The 17,856-nt window shown below is 39.9% G+C and overlaps 1 pseudogene; it reads left to right on the top strand.

Annotated features, from left to right (window-relative positions):
* The first annotated feature begins 1,267 nt into the window (after positions 1–1,267).
* Positions 1,268–13,563, top strand: LOC138354702 (stromal cell-derived factor 2-like; annotated as a pseudogene).
* Positions 13,564–17,856: the final 4,293 nt, after the last annotated feature.

The raw sequence follows: 17,856 nt of genomic DNA, 5'->3' as shown, positions 1-17,856 counted from the left end.
AGACCAATCCTGGAGTATGCAGCTCCAGCCTGGAGTCCATACTTAGTTAAACAAAAGACAAAGTTAGAGAAGATTCTGAGGTATGCCACCAGACTAGTCCCAGAACTGAGAGGTATGAGCTACGAGGAAATGCTACGGGAGATAAACCTGTCTCTGGAAGACAGAAGAGTAAGGGGAGACATGATAACCACCTACAAAATTCTCAGGGGAATTGACAGGGAGGACAAACTATTCAGCACGGGTAGAACATGAACAAGGAGACACAGGTGAAAACTTAGTACCCAAATGAGCCACAGAGACATTAGAAAACATTTTTTCAGTGTCAGAGTAGTTAACAAATGAAATGCATTAGGCAGTGATGTGGTGGAGGCTGACTCCATACACAGTTTCAAGTATAGACTGATAGTGCCCGATAGGCTCCAGAATCTGTAACACCAATTGATTGACAGTTGAGAGGCGGGTCCAACGAGTCAAAGCTCAACCCCCGGAAGCACAACTAGGCGAGTACAACTAGGTGAGTATGGACACGGAACTATAAATTACTTTTTGTGGGCGGTCTCGAGCTCTTTGTTGGTATAACAATAAATTGAGTATTATAACAAGCTTATCAAGACTGTAACTTGCTTAGCTAAATGAATTTGGGAGTTCAATCGCTGAGCCCATTAATTATGTGCATAAGAAATGAACTAAAGTAAATTAACTGGTAGACAAATGTAAACTCTGTCAACAAAACTATTCACATAACTTAGGTCACTATATAATTGAATATGAGAAATTGTCAGAAAGCTGGGATAGTTCTATTGCAAATGTTCAGGAAAAGTGTACGGTACTTCATATAAAGTTCTCAGTGGTACAATCGGGTTCTTACGGGCTATTCATGCCCGTGCAGTGCCACCATTTGGGTGGCTTAATCTTTATCAATCAATCAATCAGTCGGGTTCATTCTTGACTCATAATTAGGAATTTCAGGTTCGAGTCCCGGTCGGAACAGAAATTCGTAGGTGGGTCCCATTACCTAATGCCTCTATTTACCTAGCAGTAAGTAGGTATATTCAGGTGATAGTCGGACGTCGGACGGGCTGGAAAATTAGTTTGTTGTGGGATTGCATCCTGGGGAGGGTCAATAGGACCCCTCGGGAGGGGGGGACCTCGATGTAAGTCCCACTGACACTAGTGGCTTCGACGAGGACATGAAGCCGGCGGCTTGTCGAAGGTCCCCTCGGGAGGGGGGACCTCGATGTAAGTCCCACTGACACTAGTGGCTTCGACGAGGACATGAAGCCGGCGGCTTGTCGAAGGTCCCTCTCCTCCATTTGCCTTTATAATCTTTTCCAGCTGTACGGTCTTGACATTTACGGCTTCGGCGGGTAGGCAGTTCCATGGGTTAATAACCCTGTGGGTGAAAAAGCATCTTCTGTTCTCATGTATATATTCGCTGGCTGCTTGACCCCTGACTCAGTGAAATATATTTATTATGGATTATTCCAAATGATCGAGGTACTATACAGGAAATCTTAACCAAATAATAATAAATCATTTTGTCGGCTGATAAGCAGCCATGTATAAAATTAATAGTAATAATTTTAGTTTAATTTAATTAATAGTATTAATAATAAGTAAGAAAAATGGGTGGTAGTGATTGAGGGGAAGGACTAGTGTGAATTTAAATTTGTCTCAGGTAAATTAAATTGTTACTGGAGTTCTCGATATAATTGGCCTCAGTTATAAGCTGCTTAAATGTAGGCAATAAAACGCTTTGCGTGTTAATGGCCTTACAAGAATGTATCACATAATCACCAATGTACTTATTTTCTTGTATATAAATAAATAAATTAATAAATAAATAAGCATGACCATTGAATTTCCGGTACAACAACTTGCTGGTGTGTACGGTAAGCGGCCCTTGCAACGATGCCTGACCCTCCACCAATGAGCGAGCGGTACGCTGGTGACGGTGCCTAACTCTCCACCAATGAGCAAGACGGACGTGTGTTGACGTTGGTTGTGTTGTCAGCAAGTCTCGCGCCAACACGCTGGAACTGCCAGGAAGGCAAGAATATACAGGACTGTATTGAGCGGAATGAAACTTAACGGGATTATCTGTGTATTCACGCTCTTCGCGTATGCTTACGGTATGTTTTATTGTCCAATTGTTTTTATCGCCTGTGGAATGGAATTGTGGGGTATGAGATAGCACGATATGCCAGCATGCCGGGAAGCTGTTTGGAGGCAGGTGTAAGGGGCGTTATGGTATTTGGTTACAGGATGACATACAGTAACTATGTGGACTGTGTGCGTGTGCTTATAAGCTGACATGCTACCAAAATAATGAACATGATGCTGTATTTGGTGGTAGGTCATTTAAATGTCTTAACTGGAGCACATACTGTCAGCTGACTTTTAAACCTTAATAAAAAACCTATCGAACCTATCCCTACCTAATCACATCTAGCCTTGCTTAACCTTGCTTTCAATTTTACGTAACCGAACACCAAAATCCCCAGTACTGTATCGAATGCTTCCCAACACCCATGTAATTACCAGTGCTAGATGAATTGGTTCCAAATTTAAGCCACGTCCATTGGGATAGAGATGTAATAGACAAAATAATCTCCCAGAAATAGTATACACTAGATATTATATGGCTTTTTTTAATATGCCAGCATTCAAAGCTAAAATCACAGAAACATTGTTCATAAATGGCATGCTAATTGTGGGGCATTCACTCAAAATGAGAGCTTAAATGGTTCCAAAATATAAGATATAGAAGTGAGCAAGTAAATAGGGTGAATGGAGGAACAGTTATGTAGAGTGAATTACAAAAAAAAAAAATAGGCATATAAAATTCATAAACTTAACAGATGAGAAGGTATAGAACACCCCTAGTTATAAGTACAAAATTCGTAGTCCTAGGGTTCGGGGATCGCTCCCCAGCGCAGGTGGAAACAAATGGGCAGAATTTCTTTCACCCTGATGGTCCTGTTCACCTAGCAGTAAATGGGTACCTGGGAGTTACAGCTGCTACGGGTTGCTTCCTGTGTGTGTGTGAAAGAAAAAAAAATTACAGTTGACAGGCAGGCCCAAAGAGCCAGAGCTCAACCCCCACAAGCACAACTAGGCAAGTACAAACCTCCAATGCAACTATTCAGGAAAGTTACAGAACAGTTTTAACCTTAGAAAGTGCAATGATGGTAATATTAAGAAAAAATTGTTTCCAAATGAGTGTAAAATATGGAATAGACAGTGAAAAATATTAAAATTCTGATTGCTTCTTTGTGAGTGATTTTGCTTGAGGTGTCAGAGTCCACCAAAAAGGCATTTTATTACTGTATATTCTCTGCAGGGTTTGGGGTTTGAATCTAAAATGCATTAGTGATTGACGAGTTAGAATTCGTTTGTGGCATAGTGGTAATACACACACTCCGTGCCTTGAAAGCAATTTTGTCTTCGTTCAAGTCCTGCCTAGGGAGGATTGTCTTGGTGCCGATCCTTAGCTGTTCACCCCTGCTCATTCAGTAGTAATTGGGTACCTGTTAACCAGTTGGTGGGTTGTGTTTCAGGGAAAATTAGTAGGGCAAGGCTTACCAATGAACTATGGGAAGGGAAGCTCTCAGTTTGCTAGCAGGAGTCACGAATAATCATCTAATGTGCCCACCTGGTGTAATTAAAAAGGTCGGCGTTTAATCCCCGACCGTCACAGTCGTTGGGCACCATTCCTTTACCCCCCTGTCCCATCCCAAAATCCTTATCCTGACCCCTTCCCAGTGCTATATAATTGTAATGGCTTGGCGCTTTCTCCTTCCATAATTCACTTCACTTCTGACCTGAGGGACACATGGTGGTGATCTGGGAGAGGTGGAGCAAGGAAGGTTACCTGTGACCAACTATAGGTTGCAATGTTTTTATATTTTCTCTTGTTTCTTTTCTTTATGAACGTTGGTTTGTTTAGCTATGCTTTTACTTTCTCTGCATTTAACAGTAGTAGTAGATTTTTTTTATCCCCATATTTCCCTTGCCTCTGTGAAAGCCAGGTTCTGGTCTTGTTCCCTTGGTAGGCCTACAAAAATCATTAGTGGCCTGATTGCTACTAGCAGCTCTTTTGAAGTGGTTTCTTTAGATGACACAAACCATTGAAGGCTTCTTTCAGAAAGTATCATTGCATTAAGTTTGATGTTTTAAATAACTGGTACAAATTTTTCTTTAAATTTTAATACATAAAATTTAGACTTGTGCAAATTATTGTACTGTATTGTATATGTTGTTGAGATTAAGGGTGACGACGTAAATAGACATGTAATCCTTGTCAAGCTGAATTCCTGGTAAGAAAACAAAATGACACTATCCGGTAAACAAAGATAACCAGATGGCAAAACTAAAATCACCTAGTGGGTCTGACCACCTGGCGACACCCAAATAACCCCGGCAGGGCAGGAAACCAGCCACTCACACCGCACACTGGAACAACCCCGATAGAATTGAATTGCACTATCAGGGAAAAGCGCCAAGCCACTACAATTATATAGCACTTGAAAGGGATCAGGATAAGGATTTGGGATGGGACGGGACGGGGGGAAGGAATGGTGCCCAACCACTTGGACAGTTGGGGATTAAACGCCGACCTGCATTGAACACCCCGGCAGAGTGAAAGCCAGGTTTTAAGCTTTATAAAAATATTGACTGCTTATTATTGACTATAATGTATACTGTATGATAGACTCTTCATCCAAATATTGAATACTTTTTGATATACAGTAAGTTGGAATATTTTTTATTAATTCTTTATCATTACCTCATTCTCTACTTTAACTATTTATCCTAAATTTAAGCAACACCTAAGTAATTTAAAGTATTAGCATGTACTGTACATATATTTCAGGGCGTGGGACTCAACATGTTACATGCGGATCAGTTGTGAAACTGTTACAATGCTTATTATAAGGTAGGTAAAATATAATTCATGACGGCATTTTAATTTAATTATCTTGACAAGGTTTTGTCTATAGTGGTAGCTTGACCACGAGAAATACACTACTTGACTTGGACTGTCACCTCAAAAACACTTCTAATTTGATTGTAAAGCTTACAAATATTTTGTCACGGTGAATCTCATCGCTTCTTTTTGTCTAAATATTGGAGGTGAATCGATTATTTTCTTCTATTGGGTAAACGGTTTCCTTTCTTCACTGCCTATCTTCAGATTTCCCTGGCAAATATCCTGATCCCATGATGATAATCAACTAGTATGTACATGATGATTGATGTTATGTGAAGAATATGTAACATACATGCAGTGTACAGTAGCATTAAAGGAGAGAAATTGGAGTTAAGAATTAGCATGGAGTTTTGTCTGTCAAGAAATTACTGCTTTATATAATGGTACAGTATAGCAAATAGTTTATAGCATGATTTCAAATTTGCTGGCTGGGTAAGATGAATTACTGTATTAGTATATAATTACAAATTGCTGCCTAATTGACTAATTATATTGAGGCATCATTAATCAATTTTGGTAGTATTATACAGTATGTATGTACTCGCCTAATTGTACTCACCTAATTGTGCTTGCGGGGGTTGAGCTCTGGCTCTTGGTCCCCACCTCTCGACCATCAATCAACAGGTGTACAGGTTCCTGAGCCTATTGGCTCTATCATATCTACTTAAAACTGTGTATGGAGTCAGCCTCCACACATCACTTCTTAATGATAGGAATGTATGCTTCCTATCATTAGGCATGCATTCCATTAAGATAGTATGTATGTATGTATGTATCATGTATGAAATATTGGTTGGTCACCACATTCAGTAAGTAAAGTGCTAGCTACCCTTTTTCTAAGTTGGGTATACAAACTGCAAGCTCTCGTGGAATGCAACTGCAAATTGTGGATGTGTGTACAGTGACACCTTGGCCTACGAATGCCCATCTTTATGAATTTTTCGGGTTACGAGCCCAATTTCTTCATAATATCCGAATTGGGCTACAAACTTTAACTCGGGGAAACAAAGTTTGTTGATACACACATGGCCGACCTAGCGCGTGGTGGTACGGCGACTGCGCCTCAGTTTACCAGTGGAAATAATGGAAGTTGTTGATTAACCACAGAATATGCTGCTTTAAGGATTAATAGTTCAGTGCATTTTAAAATGGAATTACAGTACAAGCTATGAAAATTATGAAGTTGTCTTTTTCACAACAAAATCAACTATTGAATGTACAGTAATGCAAAGTCCTTTTCCTACTTGACCCACAAAAAACTACAAGCTTAACTCTAGATCCACCAAGCCTTATCCAACACACCAGGCCTCTAGAGAGAGCCAGGACCAGCATCAACTTTGCTCAGTGATGCAAGGGATCAGGGATCAGCCACAAACATAAGAAAAAATACACAATCAGTTGCTTGTTTGGTTGTGCTTATGCTTTTTTATTATTTATGGTTCTGGCTCTTGGTTGGCAACGATTAGGTCCCAAAGGCCCGATGTGGTGGCCTCAGCTGCCAGGGCTTGGTGGATTTAAGTCAAGCACATGAGTTACTTGTGGGGGGGGGAAGAGGCCTCACTTGGCTTTCCTTCGCTGTGTTGTCATAGTTCAGTGACCCATGACTTTGAAAGTTTCAGATTAATAAATCTTTTCTAAAACAGGTGTTTTAATAGATTCTTATTATCCTAATTATATTTCTAAACTAAATATAAAAAATATATACTGTAATATGATAGACATCTGCTATTTGAGAAATTATCTATGTTAGTACTGTAGCTCTAGCTTTTAAAACTGGATCGCGGGTGGACTCGCCCGAATAGCCACCCATCCACCCAAATACCTGCCCATCTGCCTGTCCAAATCCACCCAGAGAATACCTGCTCGCCCGAATAGCCACCCATTCGCCTGCACAAAAGCCAACCCGAATAGCTGCCCGTCTGCCTGCCCAAACCCACCACACCGCTCAAGTAGTCTTCCATCCCCCTACTCAAGCCCACCCACACCGCCCGCCCAAATAGCCGTCCATCTGCCTGCCCAAACCTACCCGGCCATCTGCCAAAACCTGCCCGCCAGTCAGCCACCAATCCATCCACGATGATGTGATTGATGTTCAAAGATGAACAGTCCAGATTTTCACACTAGTGAAGAATGATTGGAAAGATTTAAGAATAGGCATAGTATTATGAACAGGAAAATTGCCAGAGAATATGTAATTATATATTATATAGAGAATATATAATATATATCAGTGCACTCCTCTCATGAAAGGTTCAAACTTTAAACCTTAGACTGACAGGGGTAATGAACACATTGACAAGTCCAGTACTCTGACTAAATGGCTACCGGACTGTTAAGTCATTGGTAGCCACAGCTATTTCTGTCCAGTGACCCAACAGCAACTCGGTAGCCACAGACCAGGAGTTCGTTTTCATTGGCGCACATGAGAGAGCCTTATATGAGAACACGAGCCCCAATTGTAACAGAAACTTGCATGAACCACAAGACGACTGTATCAGAGAGATTTAAGATTTTAAGAAGATTTAAAATTTAAGAATTACCAATGTAATTACAGTACCTAAGTGTAATTACTCGAGTGTAGTTACAGGATGAGAGCTACACTCGTGGTGTCCCGTCTTCCCAGTGCTCTTTGTCATGTAACGCTTTGAAATTACTGACAGTTTTGGCCTCTACCACCTTCTCACCTAACTTGTTCCAACCGTCTACTCTGTTTACAAAAGTGAATTTTCTTGTATTTCTCTGGCAGCTTTGTTTCATTGGTTTAAATCTATGACCTCTTGTTCTTGAAGTTCTGGGTCTCGGGAATTCTTCCCTGTCAATTTTATCGATTCCTGTTACTATTTTGTGCGTAGTGATCATATCGCCTCTTTTTCTTCTATCTTCTAGTATTTTTGCATATTTAATGCCTCTAAACTCTCCTCGTAGCTCTTGTCCTTCAGTTCTGGGAGCCACTTAGTGGCATGTCTTTGCACCCTTTCCAGTTTGTTGATGTGCTTCTTAAGAAATGGGCCCCATATAATTGCTGCATATTCCAGCTTTGGTCTAACGAAAGTCGTGAACAGTTTCTTTAGTATTTCTCCATCCATGTACAGTATTTAAAAGCATTTCTGAAGATAGAAAGTGTAGCATAAGCTCCTCGCACAATGTTCTTAATGTGGTCCTCAGGTGACAGTTTTCTATCTAGAACCACCCGTAGATCTCTTTCTTTGTCAGAATTCTTTAAAGATTTCTCGCATAATTTATAGGTTGTGTGGGGTCCATGTTCTCCAGTTCCACATTCCATAACATGGCATTTATTCACATTAAATTCCATTTGCCAAGTAGTGCTCCATATATGTGTGTGTACGTGTGTACTGTATATATATAAATTTGTATATTTGTTTAAATTGGATAAGAAATGACATTTTAACTTGTGTATATATAAAACATTACCATGTAAATAAATTTTATTTTTGTATCATTGAAGGTGCGACTGCATTCTCATGATGTTAAGTACGGATCAGGTTCAGGGCAGCAATCTGTGACAGGAGCACCGCAGCAAGAAGATCACAACTCCAACTGGCTCATAAAGGGAACAATAAAGCAAGCTTGCAAAAGAGGGTTAGTTTAGTTTATTGGAGTGTTATAATTCGGCAGGACGAGAAACAAACGTGAACTCCACATCGCGTTTTATAACAACAACCACAAACAATGACGTCACTGAGTATAGGTTACATGACTTACTGTTTACAATGCTTATAAAACAAAAGGGCATCTACTCAAAACATTATGCACCTAACCTAAGTAGTACTGTACTTTATCCTATCATGGAGATTTTCATTTTTGCTCTTTTTGTATTTCACATTCTTTATATCAGATAATGGATTTATAAATTAATAAGCTGAGATTTAGGTCTACAGTCCAATATAAATTAGTTATTCCCAGTACCCTAGCGATGCCTTCAATTCTTTCAGATTCTTCCCTTAACAAAATTGTTGTGTAATATAGTGAGAATGTGTTGAATTGATGCATCAGTGTCTACTCAGAGTGAGAGTCCAACCTGATGTCCCACACCTGCCTCATCCATGTCAACAACTGGGTCGGAGATAACCAAAATTTTCACCAGTTGACTTGGAACCCAAAGTGGGTGGCTCCTTTGGCAGACACTTGCTATGTGCTATTCTCTTCTCGCTAGGTTATGATGTCTTCCTCGTCCTGTTCAGCTTTTTGTCTGATCAGCCACTCTTGTCACATTCCTTGGGGCTTGTTTAGCAGGCGAGTGCCTTTGTGATGTAAGCTTGTCTCTTCTGGTATAGGGTAACTATTTCTTCTCCACCCAGTTCTGACCCAACCTCTAAGGCTTCCAGATTTCAGGATGTTTTATTTTTTTTCCACACTGGTTCCCTATTGTCTGGCCAGTTGAGTCATTCTCAGGTGTCAGAATCCCAGATTTACTGTTCTTGCTTCTGGAAACGTTTGTGGTTTCCTGTTTCTGCTACTTTCAGGTTTCCAAGGTGTTCTGTAGGATTTTTACCTTGGTGGTGGTGGTTTTTACCTTTTTTACCGTCCAACCACTTAGGCTGGACGGTAGAGCGACGGTCTCGCTTCATGCAAGTCGGTGTTTAATCCCCGACCGTCCAAGTTGTTGGGCACCATTCATTCCCCTCCTGTCCCATCCCAAATCCTTATCCTGATCCCTTCCAAGTGCTATATAGTCGTAATGGTTTGGCGCTTTTCCCTAATAATTCCCTCCCTCCCACCTTACTCTTTCTTATGGTGACACTGGCCCCACATCATTAGCCTCTCCTAATGCTGTGGTGTTCACTTTTAACATTAGTTCCACCAAAGGCCATTGTTCTGTTTCATTTAAAAGCTTCATTTTTGTATTTATGCTGCCCACATGACATGTGCCCCCTAGCATTCCATTTTGTTCTGGCTGTGGCCAGGTTTGTCTTCCCTGGGGTCATCTTGCATTTTCCTATGTCCTATCCAAGATCCCTGCTCTGAGGGACTGCTGACATTCTTCTCTATGAGTTACCTTTTCTTGAGGCATCTCACTTTCTGGCAGTACATGTACATGTTGTTCTCCTATACAAGGCCTGTGGCTGGGAAAAAATAATAATTTGACTGTGCTGGTACTTGCTAGCCACCACCTTAACATGATGGCCCCTGCTCCTTTGAGTGTTAAGGGCCGTACATGTAAGATAAGGGCACACTTGGCTGTCGATTCCCTCTCTCGCCAAATATTCAAGGTTGGGGTTGGCTTCGGTCAGACGATTTCCCGTGGTGCACCCAGTGGCCTGTGTCCCTCATTCCTGTGGAGTTTGTCTTATGTGGTTTCTTCCAAATTGTTTTGGTTACCTATCTTATTGCACTACTAGCTATTTGCAGCTACTTGGTGGTGTGCTTCAGTTTTTTTTTAAGCACATTGTTATCCTGCCTTGTCAGTCTTGTATGAGCATTATTATTATCCCATAATTTATTATTACCTTCCATTGTTTTGGTAAATACCCTGTTAATAAATACTGAATAGGCAAACAAATATGAATTTATTACAAATCTAATTCTGTAAAAAATACAAGGCAGCAGTATTAATTTTGTATGTAGTATAGCACTTCTGTTGATGCTTTCTCAGTTGTTTTCACTTGGCTTGGCAAAGTAAATTAATTGTAATTGTAAAAGCAATTGAAGTATAAGATACTAAATTTTGTTTTTTTGTTTTTTATGAAGAGAACCAGTTGCTTGTGGGCAAACAATTCGGCTGCAGCATTTGACAACAAGGAGGAACCTCCATTCTCATCATTTTTCATCACCACTCTCGGATAAGCAGGAGATTTCTGCATTTGGGGAAGAAGGAGATGGTGATTCTGGGGATGAGTGGGTAGTCATCTGTGACGGTGAAGAATGGGGCCGCCACCAAAACATCATGCTTAGACATGTGGACACCGACGTGTATGTATCCCACTCACTTCTGCTGAAGTGTTCTCTACCATCATTTGTTTATACTTTATGGCCAGCATTTATTTTGAATAATATATATGATGAAACTGTTTTAATCCAATTTGGATAAACCATTCCGAACAAACATTTCCATTGCTCTTAATCTTAAGCATTTAGTAGTTTTAATTTTTTTATATATAATATTACGCTCTCAAGTATGATGTGTGTGCTGTAATATTATAGGTGAGTAATTCAGCTTCACATTCACTGCTTTCTACATACATAGTTAAGCATTGTAGTAGTCTTCTAGCATTGCACTTGTTTTACACGGATAAAGTTTTCTGGTGAGGAGAGCATTGCTTGTGAGAAGCAAAGTGTTCCCTTACACTCATTCTCTCACTTGGTCATTTTTCCTTGACATCTAGGCCATTTCTGCTCCATTATTGACTTCAGAACAATATCACAAACACTTTCAGCACAGTATTACTATACTGTACTGTATTTACTAAAAAATAACATGAATTGACACACAGTGAGACATGGGGTTGATCAATATTGATGTTAGCACGAGATGTGGTGGGAGTGGGTATACGGTACCACTGGAGGCTCTGCAAGCTATGGCCACTTGTAAATTGTGATATTTTATTCATTATCTGTGGCACAAAAACAATGGGTAGTGAAACAATTTCACAATGGAGGGAGTAGTAATGCTGTGGGAGGGAGGGTAGTGGCATTGTCTTCTGACTGTGTGTGGCCACCTTTTATTGACTGCACTCACCATGCCAGCTTAGTGGTTCACTATGGTGAACACAAATGTAGATACTTATATATACCGTGTGTATAGAGGGTATAAACAGCAAGAGGAGTAGGTTGGGAGCCGCCATTTTGGTGAGGGCGGTGCGTCGTCTGCACAACTTATGTTGTTTACTGGTGACCACGATGGTCTTTGGGCACCATACCAGTTTACTTGTACAAGTATGATGAATAAAACAGGTAGATACTAATATATAATGTGTGTGTATATATAGCATAATAACACCACAAACAATATTGTTGGAGGAGAAATATTAGTGCGCCTGGCCTTGAGGGCGGCAGCCACCAGCTGACTGTGTGAGTAGCTACGTCTTTGTGCCTTTACTCGCCATACAAGCTTAGATGTACAGTTATGGTGAACAAAACATGTAAATACTTATATATAACATCTGTATATAAAAGCAAAAACAGTATGGTGGGAGGAGAATGGTGGCAAGTCAGGTGAGGTGAGGGAGGGAGGGACAGCCAGCCAGTGGCGGACTGCTTCGCCTGTTTTTTTTCCAGACCTCCCCACCCTATAGCGGGCAATATATGCTACTTACAATTTTTTTATTATTTTTCCCATGATCAGTGAACACAAATTAACAGGTTAGGAAGAAAAAGAGATTTTTTTTTTTTTTTTTTTTTTTTTTATATGCACCTGTGGGTGTCAAATGGTATATAGCCATGCGCCATTTAAGGGTTAGGGCACACTTTTGGTTTGCAGCCGGCTCTCGTTTTCCTTATGCCACCTTACATGGTGACTTAGGGCTCTTGCATTCTTGAATTTCCAGTTATGTTGCTTTCTTGGGCTTGGCATGTTATGATTTTATCAAATTTCCAGGGAATCCTTTTTATTCTCTCTTTTTTCTCCCAGGGTCCTGTACCCTACATATTTAGTAAGTTTTTTTTTTTCACCAAGGCCAACTGGCAGGGAAGGGTTTCGAACTTCTGGCATGCGCCGACGAGAAACAATGGGCAGAGTTTCTTTCACCCTATGCCCCTGTTACCTAGCAGTAAAATAGGTACCTGGGTGTTAGTCAGCTGTCACGGGCTGCTTCCTGGGGGTGGAGGCCTGGTCGAGGACCAGGCCGCGGGAACACTAAAGCCCCGAAATCATCTAGAGATAAACTGAAGAAGCCATAAGTAGAGGGGGGGGAGGCTACTGGAGGAGCCAGCCCCCCAAAAAGTGGATTTTCATTACACTCGGTGCATTACTGTACTTTTTTTTTTGAACAGGTACCTTGGTGTAACAGGACAGCAGTATGGTCGCCCAATCAATGGACAAAATGAAGTGGTGGGTTTATCACGACCAGGAGTACAAGCCAAGTGGCAAACAATGGAAGGAGTCTTCATCAACCCATCACAGTTCTCAGATGACAGTAGAATATTTCACGATCCATCGGAACTCTGATGTTATTTTCATAGCTTTATTTTGTGAAATGTCAGTATTCTTCTGTTTATAGAATATCTTTTTTTATATTGTAAGTAGTAGTGATAAGGATGAGTTATTTATAAAATATTTAAATTATGATATGTTTAATATTTAGAACAATTTGTAAAGATGTAACATAGTCACAATAATATTTTAAGTTTATCAATGATTCTGCTATTAGATTCAAGTACTGTACTGTATTTGGATTTTGGATTAAATATAAAAAATTTCACTATCATCTTGCAAAACAAAGTTGTGATCATTTTTGACATTGATGCACACACAGTATACATGAACATTAATGTAGGGTCACAAAATCATTTATAGTTATTACAAGAAAATACTGTATGCTATAAATAAATGGTGTATTTACAATTATTAGGGCATTATTTGTGACCTAAAGTGAATAAAACTGATGAAAGAATGTAGTTTCACTTGTATTTTATTGATGGTTCTAGCAGCATCAGAGCTGTGTATCTTTTTAAAAGTAAAATTTATAGTTATTTTGAGATAATTTCGGGGCTTTTAGTGTCCCTGCGGCCCGGTCCTCGACCAGGCCTCCACCCCCAGGAAGCAGCCTGTGACAGCTGACTAACACCCAGGTACCTATTTTACTGCTAGATAACAGAGGCATAAGGTGAAAGAAACTCTGCCTATTGTTTTTCACCGGCGCCCGGGATCGAACCCGGGACCACAGGATCACAAGTCCAGCGTGCTGTCCACTCGGCCGACCGGCTCCCTTGTTGTAATAACTATAACTTGTTGGTCTTGTAATAACTATAACTATAGTTGCAGCAATATTTTTTTTAATCTGCATAGGGGTAAAATTCATGCAAAATTTGCAGTTTTCAGAGAATTGAATTGAAAGTTGTGTTAATATTAGAATGGACATTCCACCTTTATAATGACAAATTTTTGGATTGCTACACTAGACAAGCAAGATGCTATCAGTTTAGATTTTATAAATTAATATTGTAATAGCAGCAGTATTTTACACGTGTGTATTGCATTATTACAATGCCTACTGGATGGCATTCCTTGAGGTAAGTTGACAGTCTTGAAGAGGTGCTGCTTGGTGGAGTGTTATCACCAGCTTCACATGCCTTAACTTCTCAACTGCTCCGGCCAACAAATGTAGTTTTGAGAGTTCTGGGTTTTTTTTAATTAGACTATATTTTAATGTTTTTAATGTCTTCATTACTTTTTGTGTTTTGAAATGAAAATAGTTTAGTTTGGAAACATTTTGACATTAACTTTACCTGAACATTTATAAAAACAAAAATATCTCCTTAACAATTGCATTTTGAAGGTTTTGTCAAAATCAGGTGTGCAGTGCAGGGGTTAAAGGGCTGGTTAAGTTATTATGGAAGTAGTACTGTTGCTAGGTGTTAACTGCAAGGAGACAATAGGTATAACAAGTGTGTGTACATCTTAATTTGTTCACTACCTATGGCAAGTTATACAAATTAGAATTAGAGTAGAGCAAACTATAACTGAAATAATTTGCTTGAAATTTATCAGGTTTAGAACCTTACTTTTCAGCTGTATTTTACGAGGTCCTTCTAGTTCTTGTTCCAAGGAGTAGAGATTGAGTGCTTTGAGTTTGTTCCAGTAGTTTAAATGACTCACTGCATGCATTGAAGGATCTCTGCACAATTCCTAGCTCTATCTCGTCTGCCTTGAATGGGGACATGAGAACTGGACTATATTCCATACGAAATAACACTATTGCTTTGAAGAATATGATCATTGGTGTGGCATCCCTTGTATTGAAGGTTCTCATTATTCGTCCTATCACATTTCTTACTGTTGCAATGTTTGCTTTATTATGATCTCCAAATGTATTTAAGTAATTTAAATTTGTCATCATTGAATGTTATTTTCAGTTACCCATTGTAAGACCTTGTTAATATCAGACTGTAATATTCATGCATCTTCCAGAGGATATTTTGGCACTTTGGTGATTGTCAACAAAAGATGACACCCGGCTACGTTGGGCCCATACCCGGCTTCGTCTCTGACTACTCCTACTGACTTTCTCCATTTCCCTCCCACTTCTTTGGCTGGGTTGAGCCAAAAGCCTCCAGTGGTGATTACCTGATCTGCTGGTGTGCTCCATCTTCCATTGTGACTGCACCATTTATCTCCTCTTCATTAGGGTTCCTAACACTGTCACCACATTCAGACATTTGCTTCCTGCTACCACTGCCATGTTCCAGGATTCGTTTCGCCCTGCTACAGGGTCTAAGTATTTTGATCTTATCACGAACATACCCACCCTGATGTGTACATTCATAAGCACTAGTTGGCTCTGTGGATTCCCAGGTTACTTTTAACCCACCTAGACTGGCACATGTAGTTGTGGCCCCTTCTTAGGAGGCAGCCACCTGACTAGCTACTTTGTCCTGCATTAGTGAAACCCCAGTTTGGGTGTCCACAAATACCGTTGAGTGTCAGCATTGACACTTGTTTTTCTGCACCATGTTACAACTGGAGATAGACTTCAAAGACTTCCATGAAAATATTAACCCCTGCACTGCGCACCTTTTAAAATTACATTCCCGTGGTGCACCAAAAATAAATTTATCTAAAAACAGTATTTTTGCTTTTTGTATTGTAATTAGCACCTAGGAAGCACGAAAATACAAGTAAAAAGTCCCTACCTTTTGTAGTTTAGTTGTACACGTGTCCATTATAAATTCCGACATGCTTTTCTTGCCTTGAAGTACCACGACTATTTCTTTCCAAGAGGCTTTGTGGAAGGTCTGCTACCTTGATGTTTCCTCTACTATTACTTATGGTAGTGTGTTTCTCGCTATTCTTACCCACTCTTCTTCACAGGACAAGTTTATAAATTCATTACAAGCAAGTTACAGGTAAGTGATAAAATTAAAGCGGTTGAAAATGTGGTAACAAGTTCAGAGAGGATGATAAAGAAATGTGTGAAACACTAAAGTTTTCCAAAATGTGTTTGTGCAAAATAAAGCTTTCAGAGAATAGAGAGAGTATATAGGTGCCTTGAGGTAAAGTGGAAAAAGCTCAAGAAGCTCAGTAGGAACAAAGTGGTTGGCCCAGATGGACATTCACCTTGGGTTCAGAAAGATGGAGCATCTGAGCTCAGCATACCCTTCAGTTGATTTTTTAATCACCTTTGTGTACAGGAGTATTGTCAGATATATATATATGGAAAAACCAGCATTGGATGTAATGAAATGCCAGTTTCTGGGTGAGCCCCAGTGACTCCCTTAAGCTACAATTGATAATGCCAAATACTAGGTGTCATCAGTTGGAGTTTTTAGGGCTATCAGGACCATGAGCAAGAACCTGGCCCCCCCACTAAGGAGGCAGAGCAGTAGCACGATTATAAAATTGTCAGTGAATTTTATTAATGTCCGCCACCACCAGGAAAGCTACCATAAAGTTAGAGACAAAATGGCTTCCTTATAAGCACAAAGACTTAAAGAACTTAGAGATCTAAGGGTGGTTCTGGATAGTAGAATGTCATCAGAGGAATACAAAGAACATTGTAAGAGCAGCATATGCTGCACTTTCTAACTTCAGAATTGCTTTTAATTACCTGGATGGTGAAATACTATAGAAATTATTTGACTTGAGACTGAAATTAGAATATGCACCAGTTGTATGATGCCCATATATCAAGAAGCACTTAAACTGGAAATGATGCAAAGGCATGTTACAAAATGGCTTCCAGAACTGTAAAAACAAAGAGTTATGAAGAGAGCCTAGAGACATTAAATATGCCAAAACTAAAAGATAAAAGAAAGATGCAATGTGATCATCACATACAAAATAGTAACAGGAATCGACAGAATTGACGAGTTTTTGAAAATGGCAACTTCAAGAACATGAGGAAATAGGTTCAAACTAAGGAGAAACAGCTGCCGCCAAAATAGAAAGTTCACTTTGGAAGCAACTTGCAACTTCTGGAGCACTTGTCACACTCGTCTACCATTCTAAGTGAGAAAGTGGTGGAGGCCAAAAAGACCTGTTGTTTCTAAGCAGCATATGATGATGAGTACTTTGAAAACATGGCAATACGAGCACAGCTCTCATCCTGTAACTATACTCTGGTAATTGCATCCCCCACTATTGTGAGAAAATTCAAAATTCTCAAAGGAGGAGCTGAAGGTAACCAACAAGCAGCATGAGCATATTATAATGTTGTTAAAGGCCCAGGCAGTGTACTTGATGCTTTGTTTTTGAGATAATGATGATGTCCTTGTATGTTAAGATGCTGGGTTATCCATTTTATATTAAAGCAGGGACAACATGGAGAACACAGGGCAGCCATCGCCACAAATAGTACAGCAAGCTGGTAGCTCATGCTAATGTATTTTATGTAGCTTGATAAATGATTGTGCTTTCATATATGCTGAAGTACCATGCTCAGTCTTCCAATATGTATCCTTGTGACATGGGAATGGAACATATTCTTAGATCATTTGAGCAACAAGAGGAGAGCTGAAGTTGGGAGGGTTCAACTGTTAAGTGCAATTTGGCATGGCAAAAGGGGGCTAGAGCATTTATCACGAAGGGGTAGGTGAACATATCCACCTGGATAGTGGAGTGACCCTAGCATTTTAACATAGGTTTGATATTACTATGGCAGTTCTCTTGATTCGTAGCCCCAATGGAAAGATAGGATGGGATAATGATGGTACAGTAACAACAATTGTATTCAGTTGGACATTTTTGG

The sequence above is a fragment of the Procambarus clarkii genome, chromosome 64, assembly GCF_040958095.1.
Source record: "Procambarus clarkii isolate CNS0578487 chromosome 64, FALCON_Pclarkii_2.0, whole genome shotgun sequence".
In the NCBI taxonomy this organism is placed as follows: Eukaryota; Metazoa; Arthropoda; class Malacostraca; order Decapoda; family Cambaridae; genus Procambarus; species Procambarus clarkii.
This window is presented reverse-complemented; position numbering and strand designations above follow the sequence as displayed.